Below are 16,888 nucleotides of genomic sequence, written 5' to 3' on the forward strand. Positions count from 1 at the left end.
AATGCATTCTTTAATCCATTTTCGACATAAGGATATATTTTGCACTAATAAACAAATAGCGTCAAAAACATAAGCGAAGCAAACAACAGCCGCTTCCATTCAGGCTGTTTTAGTCTTTCCCATGCTACAACATTGCAGCGATCAAAGCGTAATTATGCGAGATGATGTAATGGCTTAAAGACTGTCAATTTTAGGAAACAAGCAAATTACACCAGAGTAACTTAAATTTCACCCAGACCTTGTTATGAAGTCCCTAGTCACCTGTAATAATATATTGATGTAGCTGCTGAACTGTAATAACGTATTAGAGCTGAGTTTTGACTTAGTAAGGACTTCCACTAGGATGCCAAGGTGAAAGGTAGGTAGCAGAGCGTCATTACTGATGTTCCTGGTTATGATCTATTTTTTCTATACTGAACAGAGACCAGCACAAAGGAAAGGATTGTGGCAAAATGTCTATTTTGTGCACGCTATACTTCATCACAGGAAAGAAAGAATCTTTCTGCACATTCTTAGGTTCAGCCCTTTCTAAATCACAGTTTCATCAGAAGTAGCAATAAGACATCAAGGATTTAAGCTGGTTGTTCTAACCACGAACCCTTTGGAACCTATGCACTATCACGACCATATAGTGTTTGACTACAGGGCTACCCCATTAATATGTGAGGTCCAGCGCGGAATGGAATCTCTACCAAATCGGGGTAAAACGCACTATTGTTGTGAACGGGAAGAGTGAGTGTTACGGCGATTTTTAAAGGCAGGAACGTACGCGAGTGAATGACCAGAGAGTTTCATCTAATGTTTTACACACACTAGTGTAAGAAAGATGACAGTATGCGACCAATTGCCGCCACTACACGGGTATAACACGGATACGAGTGTGTTCTAGATACCTTCAAACGAACAAACACACACACTTGAAAATATCGGTTTATGGTTGGGTCGTATCACCTTCGGAATGTTTATTCACGGGGCAACAGCACAAACGCACGATACACAACCTTGTGAGCAATTTTAAAATGATACTATTGTGGTTATGTTGCTTTTGTCATTCTACAGATGGAGTGATAAATCAAAACACATACAAAACTAAGGAGCAGCTATCTGCCCTTAACATAAATAGTGCAGGGAAATTCCCAGACTATTCCATTTCCAGGGGCATACAGCCTTCGCCCTGAAGAAAGTCCAGCACCCTTCATGGGGCATTAGCAGACTGAAACATGTTGGCAATAGGGTCTTAAGACCATAATATCCCATACGACCCGACTTCTACAAATTTTTAATATCCCTGTGAGATCCAAGAATAAAGGGAAACTGGGATCTGATAGAGGACTTTTAATCTTTATCCCCCCTGGCCAAAAAATCTTTCTAAGAGCTCCATGAAACATGGTTGAGCCCACCCTGACTTCTAGGCGTCAGGGTGTCCCGATGATGAAGCATGACACGACTAGGGTGTGTGAGGGAATGTAAAAAAACAAAAGGAGGTGCTTCCTTCCCCACCCGCTGGTGGCGAACTACCCGCAGCTTCACATAGGGGTATTCCACCATTATCAGTTTAGGATCTATTTCTTATAGTCAACCGGTTCTGTCTGTTAAATAACTAGGGGTGTACCTTTTGTGAAACACTGTTGGGAGGTGTAACCAGGTTCCCCGGTGTTATAAATATCAGTCTAGCCACTTTGGTGATTGTTTCTGCTGGGATGGAGTTTCCTTGTGATGGTTAAACGAACGGCTGAATGGTCACTGAGATGGGATACCAGCAGCTGGTTCTGACAGCTGCCTGCTGGGAACAAGCTGTTTCAAGGCCTAACATACACTTTCTTTAGCAGTAAACATGTAATGTGCATTACTGAGGGAACTGTTTAAAATATTGCAAGAAGTATTTTGGTTTTCCTTGGCCTATGATGAGATATCTGCTCTGTTTTTAGTTGGCAATTGTCAGAAATACATGGATTATGGCCGACTGTGACCCATTACTACTGTGTTCTGAGTGCTTTGCTGCTACATGACCTTGGCTAGAGCCAGAGTCCTGTTACCGCGGGAAAAAGGATTTGCCTTCACAGAGCGTCCCTAGGGACTACGTTCTAAAGAGCCAACATTACAAAAATATTTTTGCAGGAACACAGCAAACAGAGGAAGCACTCCAGAACTGTATCATTCAGGGGCTTGCTGCCACTCTAACATACATCTTTTTAAGAAAGAAGAACGCCAAACAAAGTTATCCTTCCCTTTGGTTCAAAGGCAGCAATTCGGGCAAACCAGCAGAAAATAAGAATTTTCAGTAACTCTACAGCACAGTACCTAAGCAGAGTGCAAACCCTCTGGTGACAATGTTCACAAATCTGCCGAAGAATTGCCAACGAGGTGAAAAGTCACAACACACTGAAACACTGGGTGACACGGAATAAGCTAGTCCACCTTTCCTGCAAATGTTTAGACGTTCCTGGACCCTAACACAAACAAAGACTTTATGATATCCATGGCCCAGCCAGGAGCAGACCCCCATCTTTTCAGATAAGCCATAATTTTTCTTCAGTTTTGCTTAAACGCCAGAAATGTCAAATAGCCTAGCACAGGCTACAGCTGATTCAACCAATCCAGCATCAGGATTTGTGAGATTTGTTTCTCACCCTTCTTCACCTCCTAAACCGCACCCAGGCATTCAGGTAAGAATTGCAAAGATATGGGTCTGCATCTGCAATGAGTTAAAAATTGACATAAGCTGAATTCATAAATAAAAACAATCCCGAAATCCCATATGAATCCTGGGTTCCAAAGAGTATTGCATGAAGCCAATTTTACATAAACTAGAATTTTCATCTCACCTTTAAAAGAATGGAGGGTGCCATATGCTGCTGCCACCCACTAACCATTGTACTCCTTTATGCAGGTCTCAATAATAATGTTCCTGTAAGAAATTGATTATTTGCCGTGGGTGACAACCCAGTTCAAGAATAATCACAAACCTTGTCAGTATGAACTCAGAGTCACTAAATTAACTTGTGCTCCACTTCCTAGTATCTGTGGCTTAGACAGGCTTAACCTAGGGCAATGTGGAAAGTATTTATGCAGTACCACAGCAGCAATAAAGTCAAAAGTCAAACAATAAAAATAGCAACATAAAGAAGAAACCTAGACTACAATGTAGCAAACAAAATGACATTAAAAAATCCAATAAGGGGACCAGAGATGTGAATTTTTTAAGTTGTAGGCAGGAATTGTGCCAAGAAGCATAAACTGCCAACGATAGTCAATGGTCATGGTAGACTGGGACCTAGGGGCAATTAAAGGCTTGCTCCGATGGAGCACAGGTTGGATACACCAACCAGGTTTGTCCAGTCAAGGATTTTACCTTTGGACTTTAGTCCTTTAGGTCCCAATCAATCCACCAACCAAGGGTACTTCTAAAACCTCTACCGCTCACCAGAACCTCAGGAGGGGCACTTAAGAGACTCACAGGGTGTCAGGAAGAGACCAACAACAGGGTCCAGTTGAGGTCCTGTTTCTACTGGTCAGCTGCAGGAAAGTTCTCTTGTAGCTTGCCAGCCTTATTATCCTTGGAGTCCACTTCTTTGTCCTGGATACCAGAGGGAGCCGGTCCAGTCCTTCAGAGTTCCTCTAAGGTCACAAACACCATGTCTAGTCTCTTCTGTTCTTCCTCAGGTTCGCAGTGTTCTGAAGTGGGTGCCTAGAGATGCCACATTAATACCTAGAACCAGCTTGGAAGTGGGAATAACTTCTAGGCACGACACCTAACCAATGGGGTAAAAGTTCCTGGGGCCAACCCAACCTACTTTAGGCATTTTCAAGATGATGAAAGTCTTCAGCCATACTAAACTTGGACTCTCAGGGCTGGTTGTATGTGTGGGTGTGTGGGGGGGCTGGGGGTAGAGTGTATTATGATAATCCTAATTTCCTCTCACATACAACACCAAAACCCAGTTTGAAGCAGCCAGTGTGCCGCCCATAAACCCAGAGACAGGAAACTTGTGAAGCAAAATTACGTTTATCAAGCAACACGACCGTGGAGACATAAGAATAGTCTTGGCATCCTGTTTTCTACCTTTCAAGTACACCTCTAGTGTTTTATGTGAACTTAGACAATTCAAGCAGGATTTGGTACCCCAACCGGATATGAAACTGTAATGCCAAAGAGGGCAATGTCCACAGCCACCAATATGCAGATTTCTGGAGGTTCAGAGGAATCGTCTCTGCCTATTCATGTTAGCCTAATGTCCTGGGAGGCATTTCACACCGATTCAAATGCTGATTATTGGCTGCGAGACGTTGGGGAGCAAATGCAAGTTTAGGCTTCAGAAACATAGGAAGGGAAAAGGTATACCTCTAAAATGTACTTTTCCGTAAACTTCATAATCCAACATCACCATTGAATTGGATTTTAAGAACTATTAAAAATAGATGCTTAATTAATTTTCAAACTAGTCCCATTCCTGAGATACAATATTAGGATTATAATCAGTACTCTGGTTTTCTGCACGTGATAGCTAGGCCTGCCTCTGTGAAAATAGCTTTTAGGGGCTAGTCACAGTAAGGACATGTTAACATGACATTTCTACATGTCCTACATTTAAATACCATGCATCATGCATTGTGGACTACAAGTACTACATAGGGATGAATTATTAATATTTAAAAGGACACTGCAACAGTCCGACTACACTGGCAGGCCTGAAGCCATGTTTGCACAAATAGTGGATGGCACAACAGATGGCTGCAGTTCACTAGTGACATTTAGCTTTCATGCCCTGTGCACAATTTGAACAATATACTAGGGATTTATAGGTAAGTTGCATATGCCTATCACAAGTATGAAAATGTAATATTGTTTAAACGGGGAGTTCAGGCACTATACTACTGGTTAGCAAGAGTAAAGAAATTTCTACAGCCAGCAAAACTATAGGGTCCAGCAAAAGGTGATAAATCCAGGGTGTCCATGCAGAAAATACTGCTTTCCTCATCTATCAGTTACGCTTCCTGCATGGCACATTGCAGTTTTCCCTATGCAAGCCTAATTGTGAACTGTGTTAAATGCATTTTCTTTTGCACACGTTACTATATAGACACGCTTGCTTTTGTGCCACATTGTACTTTCACACAGAACCTGCTTGAGTTTGTGTTTTGTCCTTTTCCTGTGATTTAGTCTGAACACCACAGATTAGGTCAAACAACAATGCCCCAGGTTATTCTCTCTGGTCAGGCACTAGCACCTAGACATAACACGAGAACGCAGCTGTTTGTGCGCACAAGTCTTGACATATAACTGAGAAGAGTTTGAGAGCACACACATGGCGCGAGGGTTCGGAGACAAGACTGTTACATCAGCTGAGATGTTGAACGTCTATCTGCTTATGCTAAGGTACGGGGTCTTCCACTAATCCCAGAGATCTTTGACATATCATTCAGCTTCAGTAGAATTGGAGGGGAGCAGGGATTAGGATATTCTGTCTTTTAACATGACAAGGCTTTTTATGGTATATGGTTTATTGACCATGCTGACGACATTTGGTCTATATGACACCACCGGGTATGGGTTCCCAAGCAGCAGGGCCAAACCACTGCCTTATCTATATACCAAAAAATTGCCAATGCTGCTAAGCTTAATAAAGCTAATTATTTAGGCTCCTCACCTATGAGCAAAACTATACAAGTGGGTTGGACTCACGTTGTTAGATTCAATCTTTCATTTTATTTTTGTATTCAATTATTATAAATTTCTTTGGTCATTTATTTACCAAATTTTGACGTTTCACAAAAATCATATACAATACAAATAAACAAATTTTTACATTAAAACATCCCCCTCATGCTACTCATACACACTAGCACTACTATTCTCCATCAATCATTCTCATACATACCATCATACACACTGAGCTTATTTTATCAACAAATACAAGAATATTTTATCAAAACAAATTTTTCACAGTGCCATAGGTCTTGTTATATACACATAAGTATATCTTTCATAAATTTGCAATTTTAATTTTTCTCTCTTCTGGCACAAAATATAGGGTCTACGCGTTTCAAACTCCTAACAATCATGGAGTTCTCATCAGGACCATCCACTCTTTCTTTATGGTAACTGAATTACCCTTTGCAGTAGGACCGCGGCACGGAACCACTGTTTTTTGAATTGTTCTCTCTCTGGCTAAAGTCGTTTTTCACTTGCGATGTAGGGAGGATAAATGAATCGACACGCCTCAGTTCGTGTCGTGGCACACTTTGGCAGGCTTAGCTCGCAAACCGTATCATAAACGCGTAGACCCTATATTTTGTGCCAGAAGAGAGAAAAATTAAAATTGCAAATTTATGAAAGATATACTTATGTGTATATAACAAGACCTATGGCACTGTGAAAAATTTGTTTTGATAAAATATTCTTGTATTTGTTGATAAAATAAGCTCAGTGTGTATGATGGTATGTATGAGAATGATTGATGGAGAATAGTAGTGATAGTGTGTATGAGTAGTATGAGGGGGATGTTTGAATGTAAAAATTTGTTTATTTGTATTGTATATGATTTTTGTGAAACGTCAAAATTTGGTAAATAAATGACCAAAGAAATGTATAATAATTGAATACAAAAATAAAATGAAAGATTGAATCTACGCGAGTCCAACCCACTTATAGTTTTGCTCATAGGTGAGGAGCCTAAATAATTAGCTTTATTAAGCTTAGCAGCATTGGCAATTTTTTGGTATATAGACGACATTTGGTCGGCATCTGTTTTCTAATTGTGACACGAGTACTGCATTTTAGGACACTGTAGTTTAAATAAATATTCTAGATTTCCTTTGGGTCTCTTGTTTATCTTATTGTGGATGAGTGAGAGAGTGAAAGGGTGCGTCCTGTTACCACGATCCCCGAGAACGTCAGGAGTGTTGATTTCTGGGGTACCAATTAATTTGCTTCTTTGGTAAGGTTTGGAGAGCAAGTGAGGCAGTAGTAGGGCTAGGGCTCATAGGTACTGAGGTGCTCTGGTTGCTCAGTCCCTGAACGCCAATGTTCTATGATCCCAAGCATAGTTCTGTCCCTGAACAGAATCTCTGCAACAGTGTACACAATACTTTACACTATGGCTTTTATATCTCATCTAGACAACACACATGATGCAACATACATATGTAAGTGATTAGGAGGGTCCTGTTGGAAATTACTTACAATTTGTATGTTTGCTGGATGGGACAAAGAGATTCTAATAATTTGGACTAATATTTATTCAGAATTTATATAATTTATAGCATCTTGGCATTGTATTTCATAATGAATTCAAATTGCTGTGCTTGGTCATCTTTTGTTTATCCAGAATATTTCATTAACTGCTAGAACGAGAACACTAAATTACTGTAATACTGAATTATTAGATTATATTTGCTTTGTAAATATCTCAGTTCAACTCTTAATTCTATGTCAGGACCAGAGGTAGGTAGGACACACGCTCCGGCATCCGACTGAGAACCACACGCAGATGATTATTTTAAAAATTTCTGATTGTTCTGGAGCGCATTTAGCACTTTGGTTTTTAAAGAAAATTAATTAAAACTGTTTGACCATTTTTAAATTGATGAAATTGCATAATTGTAAATCTGACCGGAGTCTGGGAATTGGAAGGAGGCGGGGGCAACTCTCCGGTCCACCGCGGTCGTGCTCACTAGCGGCCGTTTGAGTGGAGAGAGGCTGCCGAGTAGGGAAAGTGGCAACCTGACTTTGGCGGCCATTTTCTAGAGTTTAGCATTCTAGTTGCTGATTCAGGGGTCATAAATTCAGGCTCTGCTCGGACACGCAGCAGTCGCGCCGAAGGTGCACCTAAGGCAAGCCCGTCTGCGCCTGTCCGTGCCTTGACGCTGCCGGCTGCCAGGAAACTGCCCCCTGTAACAGGTAGAAATGACGGTTCTAAAGTACTCTAAAGAAAGGTTGCTGTACCTAAGGGACAACACTTCGAGTAGGTGCTGTAAGAGAGAACTGTCAGGGAGAATTGGAATACTAGTCAAGAGATGTGGCCATTGTCGGTGGTCGGACACACAACGTAGGCAAAAGGCTGATCCACTCTACGCCCAGACCCAATACAAGCTAGGTAACAAACCCGTTAAAGTCTTACGTTCTGGGAATAACTCCCAGCGGAAAGCAGACCTCGCAAACACAGACGCAAAATGCTTGCTAACAGCCATGGAGTCATTAGGGCTCTCACAAATGATCCAGGGCATACCCTGGACAATATTTGCGTTAATATAGGCCTATCAGTAGATTCCCCGCAGGCTCTGACCTGGACTGATCATTTGGCACCTAAGTTCACCGCAAATGAGATAGGCAGGAGGCCCAAAGCCCCACTGCAGAGTGATTCCTCGGAGAGCGTGGAGGAAAGTCACCTGGGGTCCTTCAACCAAGCTTTTAAACCCCCCTCCTTTGATGTAGAAGAGGCTAGTGACAAGGCCTTAGATAAATGGGAGGCCTCCATCAAAGACACTCTAAATATTATAGTGCCATTTATAGCAAGATGGACATGGGATAGGGTCAGCTCTGCCCCTTGGTACTCAGAGACTCTTAAAAAGGAAAAGGCCCAGTGTAGAGGCAAAGAAAGAAAATGGAGGAAAACCAAGCGACCAGAGGATAAACTGGCCTTTTCAGTGTCACAGAGTTTACTTAAAAAAACTGTAATACAGCTAGAAGAGACCATCTTGGATTGCGAATACAGGAGGCTAAGAACTCCTCCAAGGAGCTTTTTAAAATACTCAAGAGTTCACAAACCCTGAAGTAAATACACCATCCATCACTCCCACACAACCGCTATGTAATGATTTAGCAAATCATTTTAAGGATAAGATTGATAAGATCTAACGTTCCCTGTCGGTAGGAAAAGTTCTAATGGATTACCCTCTTCTGGGAGAGACCCCTCACTACCCAGACTAGACTCCTTCACAATCATTACCATAGAGCAAGTGGAAACCTTGCTGGCGCAAACTAAATTCGGCGCACCCACAGACCTAGTGATGCCATTTATCATGGCGGAACTAGCCCTAATCCTAGCTCCCTCACTTACCGAGGTCTGCAACATTGCCTTGGCCACGGCCACCTTCCCAAGGAACTGGAAAAAGGTGCATATAAAACCTCAGCTTGAGAAGGCGTTGGCAGACCCGACAGAGCTGCAAAATTATAGGCCAATCTCCCTTCTTCTAAGCAGCTCAAAGGTCATGGAGACACTGGTAAATAAGCAACTGATGGGATATCTAGAACAGCATAATCTGCTCGACCCCTTGCAATCAGGATTGCGTGCAGCACATTGCACGGAGGCGGCATTGGTGGAGGTTACTGATACCATCAGGATGTTACTGGACAGAGGGACCCCCAGTATGCTGGTGCTTATGGATCTATTGGCGGCTTTCGACACCATCTCCCACCGTGTCTTGTTGGACAGGTTTCGGGAGATTGGTGTCGGAGTATGAGCCTGGTCGTGATTGCAGAACTTCCTTAACAACAGAACTCAATGTGTCCAATTAGACACATTTGTCTCCCAGATCACGGCAGTAGACAAGGGTGTCTCGCAGGGCTCAATCTTAAGCCCCACCTTATTCAACATCTATGTGGCCCCGCTGGCCACCATTATTCGATCCTGTGGCTTTGAGACGATCTCGTGTGCGGATGGCACACAGGTGATTGTCCCGATCGAGACGGACCCAGCGGAGACGAGGGCTAAGTTTAAGGCCTGTATGTTGCAAATTGCCACCTGGTTGAGCGAGTACTTTTTGCAGTTAAACTCCAATAAAACGGAGATACTCTTGTTTGGGAAGGCCACGGAGATATGGTCCTCGGAATGGTGGCCTGTGGAACTGGGGGAGGCTCCTAACCCAACGATACAGGCACGGATCGACAACAAGCTCTCGCTGGAGGAGCATGTGAAATCAGTATCTGGAACCTGCTTTGGTATCATATGGATGTTGAAGAAAATCTTTTCATGGATCCCTGTGAAGGACAGAAATACCTTAGTACAGGCCCTACTAGTCAGTAGATTAGACTATGGCAATGAGCTTCTAGTAGGACTCAGGGAGGCTACAAGTAGTGCAAAATACAGCGACACGACTGGCCCTTAATAAACCAAGACGTACCCCCTCCTGCCCTCTCTTTCAACAGCTGCACTGGCTGCCTGTGAGGAAGAGAGCAATATTTAAGCTACTAGTGATGGTGTTTAGAGCACGGCAGGGGACAGGTCCGCTATATTTAAGGAGGAAAATAATAGCTTATACACCTGCTCGCTCACTAAGATCTAGCAACCGGAATCTGCTTCTCCCATGTAAAATCAGAAAAACCAAAATGGGAGGATGCGCTTTCGGCGCGCCTGCCCCAGTCTGGAACAATTTAAGAAGCTCTTAAAGACCTGGCACTTCTGAAGCCGTACTCCCTGTCTTAGCCGCTAGCAATGTGTCGCCAAAAGCGCCGAGAGATCCCTCCTGGGATGATTCGCTGCGCAATATGTCTTAATAATAAATAAAGGCTCCGATTATGCGATCTTCTTTCTTCGCTTAATTCCCATATCATTCAAACAATTTCATCTAGCTTGCAGTATAGCATGTATCTTTTTCAATAAAAAACTCCAATATGTTACTTAGCACCATGATTAATCTTACGCGGATTGATCTTCAATAAGAAATATAAAGTGACATATTAAACACTTCATATTACAAAATAAATAAATCACATTGTTGAGAACATTTTTCACAACCCCTCCCCTTACTTCCACTACTGTCCTTTTCTGAAACTCAGATTAGCACTAGAGGGAACAAATAAACAAGCAAATCTTCTGGAACGCAGAAGTGTGATAGATATTTTGAAAACAGCAAAAGAATGCGAAAGGCAGCTGAGAGGAACTGGGGTGAAGCAGGACTGTGATTTTGAACTCACACCGCAGACAAAGGATGGAGGGTGTCTTACCCTACCCAGCTGGTGGCTGAATCCCAAAACACGTGAGGAAAGGGCAGAGGGGTTGTTGAATAGAGGATTCGGGCTCGCCACATTTAGAAAGAAGGCGTTGTTCACTGACATTTTGTGGGGTCTCATACAATTACTACTGCTAAAAGCGGTTGAAGATAGCGGACTGATCAACGCGGAAGTGAATTGGAGTTCCCTGGGATAGGTTACCATCCCTACTCTTTGTTGTATAGCTTTACACCGAAAATAATAAACCAATGAATACTACAGAAAACCTACCATCAAGATACTTGATCTGCCAAAATCAGGCATTATGGAGTTGAACATAGTACATAAGCAAAGTTGGACGGGAGAAAGCATGAGGCACCCTTTCTTTTAAATAGATATCTTAAATGCTTCAAGCCTTAAATCAAATATTAGATTATGATTGCAGTTCAACATCCTCAACAAAAAAACTGGCGGAACTTTACACAGTCTGAACATATACATGCCAACTTAGAAGTTCACATATTCTGTCAAAAATCAATATACATCATCATGAACTTTAATTTTGTGTGGTGACTGCAATACTGCAATTAGATGCCATCACTGACTAGAAATTAAAGATAAAACGCACTGGATTTAAGTCTTAAAAGCTAATCCATAAAGCCTTAAGATTGTTTTATTACAATGTTGAATATTCAGCAATCCTGAATCACAAGACAGACCCTTTTGCGCCAACATATAGGAGTTCTCACAAAAGGATTGCTTATCTATTGAAAAGAAATGCAGCAAACTCAATTGCTGCAGACACATTACTGTATAGTAAGCAATTACATGGAATATCACTCAAATTGATGGGGGAGCACACTGGGGGAGGGATGGGGGGGGAGGGGTAGTAATTTTGTTGGTGGGGAAGTGGAGGGTAATAGTTACCAGAGTGGGGAGGCTGTTAACAGCCAATGAGAGACGGGAAATAGGAACTTGGATAATACCGTACACTCTTATGGATCTGTTGCCTGATAGTATTGTATGTGAACTCAAGAGAGCAATATATTACTATGTATTGTATGCACCTGTTGTGTAAAGGATGGCGGTATGAAGGCGGTTGCGAATAATAAAAAATGTTATTAAAAAAAAAAATGGAATATCACTCAAATAACTCGTGTAGTTGTCACACCTTTCCGTTTTGCATCAGATGGTACATTTTTCTTTTTCACGGCCTTCAAATGATCACATGCTACTAGGGAGCAAGAATGATAAGAAAAATCGTAAATTAAAAGTGTATGCATCAGTAGATTGAGGCATGATAGAATAGCTTTCTTTATAGATGGGAACAAAAAGTAAATATGGTTTAACCGCAAGATAGACTGAACAATCCTTAGTCTCAAATTGTGAAATAGTTCACATTCATATCCTTTATATAGAGAACGGCATACAAAAGTGTGATTATGTGCTTGAACCCAGTGATCTTATTTACATTTATTGCATGTTTAAAATGAACAATTGTTACTTACCTGTAAACAGGTGGTTCTCCAGTATTGGTGTCTTTCATAGATTCACATGCTTGAATATTCCCCGTCGGAGTGGGAGTCCCACGGTAAATAATATAGCAATATATACAGCCATAATATATATATATATATATATATATATATATATATATATACACACACACATATACATAAGTAATCATATAAAAACAGAGATATAAGTAAGTAATAACATCAAGAATGTCCCTATATGAAATTTACATAGAGATACATGGAAAGAGAAAAAAGACATTCGTAGTCTATCTCTGTCATTATGTTAGTCCAAACTACGGCCAATCAGGCGCCAGCTCCTCTCTAGAACCTTCTCCTCAGAGCTTCTCACCTCAGATTTTCGTAGCACCAAAGTGACCTTAGAGTGTATGAGGAGAAGAGAGCCTCTGAAGGGAGGAGGGAGGGTCGCATGTGAATCTATGAAAGACACCAATACTGGAGAACCACCTGTTTACAGGTAAGTAACAATTGTTCTTCTCCAGTATTGGGGTGTCTTTCATAGATTCACATGCTTGAATATAGAATAGCTAGCAGTAACAATCATCATTTTTTCCATGATCACAGAGCCTTGAAATTATAATGACAATCAATCTTCTCATGCATATGACAGTACTGAATAACTGTAATTGTATAAATGCATCATATGTCAATTATAAATGGAAACAATATGGAGGCGGGAGGAAGAGGCTCACCTTATTTAAAAAGATTGCGTAGCACTGCCTGTCCTACTGCAGCGTCCTCCTCGCTTAAAGTTGCCAAGCAGTAGTGCTTAGTAAACGTGTGTCTGGTCGACCACGTAGCTGCTCTGCAGATGTGTTGCAAAGGTACTCCAGCAAATAAGGCAGTAGATGATGATACTGCCCTAGTGGAGTGCGCTCTCACTGAAGACTGTAGGGGTTTGTTTGCCCTTTGGTGGCAGAAAGCAATAGCTGCCGAAATCCATCGTGCAATGGTCGGCTTAGTAACCTGACGTCCTTTATGACAACGTCCATATGCTATAAAAAGTTGATCGGATTTTCGAAACGAACTTGTCCTACTGATGTAGAATTTTAGGCATCGCTTCACGTCCAAAGAGTGCAATCTTTGCTCTGCTGGTGTCTGAGGGTTGGCAAAGAAGGTCTTTAACCCCTTCAGCACGGCGCGGATTTCCGCGCCACGCTGAAGATTCCGTGCGCGGGCGGGGCCATGACGGAACGGTTCCGTCATAAGCACAGCCCAACCGACGTGCATGACGGAACCGTTCCGTCATGCGCGTCGAAGGGGTTAATATTACTGGTTCATTAATATGAAAATCAGTAGGCACCTTGGGTAGGAATGATGGATTGGTGCGTAACACTACAGCATCCGGTTTGAACTGCAGGAACGGAGGTTTGATGGTAAAAGCATGAATGTCACTGACACGACGTGAAGACGTTAGTGCCAGAAGTAGTGCGACCTTCCAAGTTAGATACTTTAAGTCGGCCTTGTGAATGGGCTCGAATGGAGGTCTCATCAATTGCGCCAACACAACGTTAAGATGCCACAACGGAGGAGGGCGCCGAATTGGCGGAAACTTCCGAAACAAACCTTTAAAAAATTGGCGGATTATTCTTGAGGAACAAAGGGAATTTGATCCATCCTGCCGAAAACGGGAAATTGCTGCCAAGAAAACCCGTAGGGTTGCATGAGACAAACCAGAATTAGCTAGGTGCAAGAAGAAAGGTAGTAATTGGTGCGCCGTGGAGTGTATCGGGTGGACTCCGTTAGCAGCACACCAGTGGCAGAATCTTTTCCATTTGAACTTGTACGTCCTGATTGTAGAGGGTGCTCTTGCTTGGGCCAAAATATCCCTACAATCCTGCGGGATGTCTAGATGGGCGAACTCATGGTGTTCAGGTTCCAGGCCGATAAGCTCAGTGAGGAGGGATTTGGATGACAAATTCTCCCTTCGCTCATCGTGAGCAGATCTGTCCGATGTTGCAGGAGGATTGGTTGACATTGGGACATCAGAAGCAGTTCTGAGAACCACGGTTGTCGGGGCCAGCGTGGGGCTATTAGAATCAGGTGGCAAGGTTGTCTCTTCATTTTCCAAAGGACCCGAGGTATGAGGGGAATTGGAGGAAAGGCGTACGCAAATAGATTGCACCAGTTTATCAAAAGGGCATTTCCCTGCGAGCCCTTGTGGGGATGCCAGCTTGCATAATTCCGGCATTTCCGGTTCTCCGGCGTAGCAAAAAGATCCAGTTGCGGACGAGCCCATATTTGGAATATCCTCTCTAGAGTGGGTTGGTGTAATTCCCACTCGTGGGTCGACGAGGAGGACCTGCTTAGGGAATCCGCTAGGATATTGGCTACTCCTGGTAGATGTACTGCTGTAATCATGATTTGATGACTGAGAGACCAGTCCCAAATTCTTTGAGCTAACCTGGACAGACTTGGGGATTTTGTTCCGCCTTGTTTGTTTACATAGTGCATACAGGTTGTGTTGTCTGTTTGTATTAGCACTGATTCTCCCTGGATCAAGGGCAGAAATGACTTTAGAGCAAGATAAATTGCCATCAACTCCAACCTGTTGATGTGCCAAGTTCTTTGATGTGCTGACCATCTTCCTTTTACGGAGAGATCTTCCAAATGTGCACCCCATCCCTCTAATGAGGCGTCTGTCGTGATTGTCCTGTCCGGCGGCACCGACAGAAATGACATGCCTTCTGTGAGGTTGGCTGGATTTGTCCACCATGCGAGTGCTGACCTCATTTGATCTGTGACACGTACCATGTCGTGGAAAGAACCCGTGACTTGACGCCACTGAACATCCAGTGCTTCCTGAATAGGACGTGTTCTCAGCCTGCAATGAGGAACTAAGGCAATGGAGGATGACGCCATCCCCAGAAACGATTTTAACAATCTCACAGAAACTGACTCTTTTGACCTGATCAACACCACCAGCCGTAGTATCTTTTGCAGACGCTCTTGGGAAAGAAACTGTCGCGAGAGCGTCAGCGTGTCAGCAGTATTACATAACCCACTAACCTGAGCCAGCCAGCAGGAACGATGTAGGAGATGTATATCCCCCTTCTTCTCCCCTCCACTGACACCCACCAAGGGATAAAACCAGAGTGGTGCGGAAAGCGGCGGGGAGAAAAGGGAGGAGAAGGGACAATGGCCTGGGTCCAAGACAGGTCTTCGGATCTGAGGCAGGGAATGCAGGGACGAATTCTAGGCGGTGTCTGGCATGGATACTATGGATGAGAAAGCAAACAATGAGTCAGGAAGCACTATAGGTGAAGGAGTCTCCCAAACCCTTTCCCCCCACTCTCGCTAACTCACTGTTCTTATGAAGGATGTCTTCCAGTCTTCACGGAAAGGGATTCGCCTGGTGTGTAGAACCCTACTCCCTCGCAGGTGTCCCGCCTCAACAGTCTCCCCAAAAGGATGCCAATGTCTCAAAAGAATGAGTGTCCGGAGGCTGCAAGGAGCGCTGGTATGGGCTCAGGAACGGAGGACAAGGGAGGACTCTCCAGCCCCCTACAATCCGGCGTCTTGTCCTCCTCCTAACACCCAGTATACCAGCGAGTGCCCACAACCACAATGCACTGTTCCCCGGTTCCTTCACCGTGGAGCAAACAATAATGCGAGGAGTAATGTTTCTCCCCACCGAGCGCCCAACCGCTGTTCCTGCACAGCGCGAGCGTGGAAAGCCTAACTAGCGTGTAGTCAGATGTCTCCTCGCTGTTCCTTCACAGCGGGAATGACTCAAGATCAAGGAGGAGTTTAGTGCACTCCAGTGCGGGTTTACCTGATGTCCGTTGTGCTTCGGGGATCTGGCGATGTCCGTCGCGGCATCTGCTGCTTGGACTCGGTCGTCCCACGTAGCGTATTTCTCAGTGGAGTCTTTTAGGAACGTTTCCGTTGTCCGTGATCCGGGTACGACGGGGAGGGGGAGTACCTCACACGGCACTCTGGGTCTTCACTCTGTGCGAGCTCCAAACAGGAAACTGGGGCAAGATTGTCAAGCACCTCCTCCTAGTGGAGGAGGTCCTTTATGGACCGGTGCACGCGTACTTGGATGACGCGAGTCCTTCCGGCCTGTCCCAGGGTTTTCTGGGTTATGTAGTTCACTGCCGCTGTTTGTGGTGTTCGCGTGATCGCGACAGAAACGCTCTTGCTGATACCGTTTCCAGAGTTGCTCCCAGAAAATCCCTTTGTTGAGCAGGATGAGGTTGGGATTTTGCTGCATTTATGGACAGACCTAATGAGCGAAACACGTTCTGGCACAGAAGTATGTGTTGTTCTAGGTGAGTGCTTGACTGGGATTTTAGGAGAAAATCGTCCAGATATGGAAAAATCTGCACTCCCTGAAGTCGCAGAAACGCTATCACTGGAGCTAGTACCTTCGTGAACACACGAGGGGCCGAGCGCAGATGAAACGGTAACACCTTGAATT

At 43.6% G+C, this 16,888-nt stretch overlaps 1 protein-coding gene across 4 annotated transcripts in view; it reads right to left on the reverse strand.

Annotated features, from left to right (window-relative positions):
- RBM27 (RNA binding motif protein 27) overlaps positions 1–16,888 on the reverse strand; it is a 691,940-nt gene that overhangs the window by 626,754 nt on the left and 48,298 nt on the right. The window lies entirely within an intron of this gene.

This window comes from Triturus cristatus, chromosome 7 (genome assembly GCF_964204655.1).
Source record: "Triturus cristatus chromosome 7, aTriCri1.1, whole genome shotgun sequence".
Classification (NCBI taxonomy): Eukaryota; Metazoa; Chordata; class Amphibia; order Caudata; family Salamandridae; genus Triturus; species Triturus cristatus.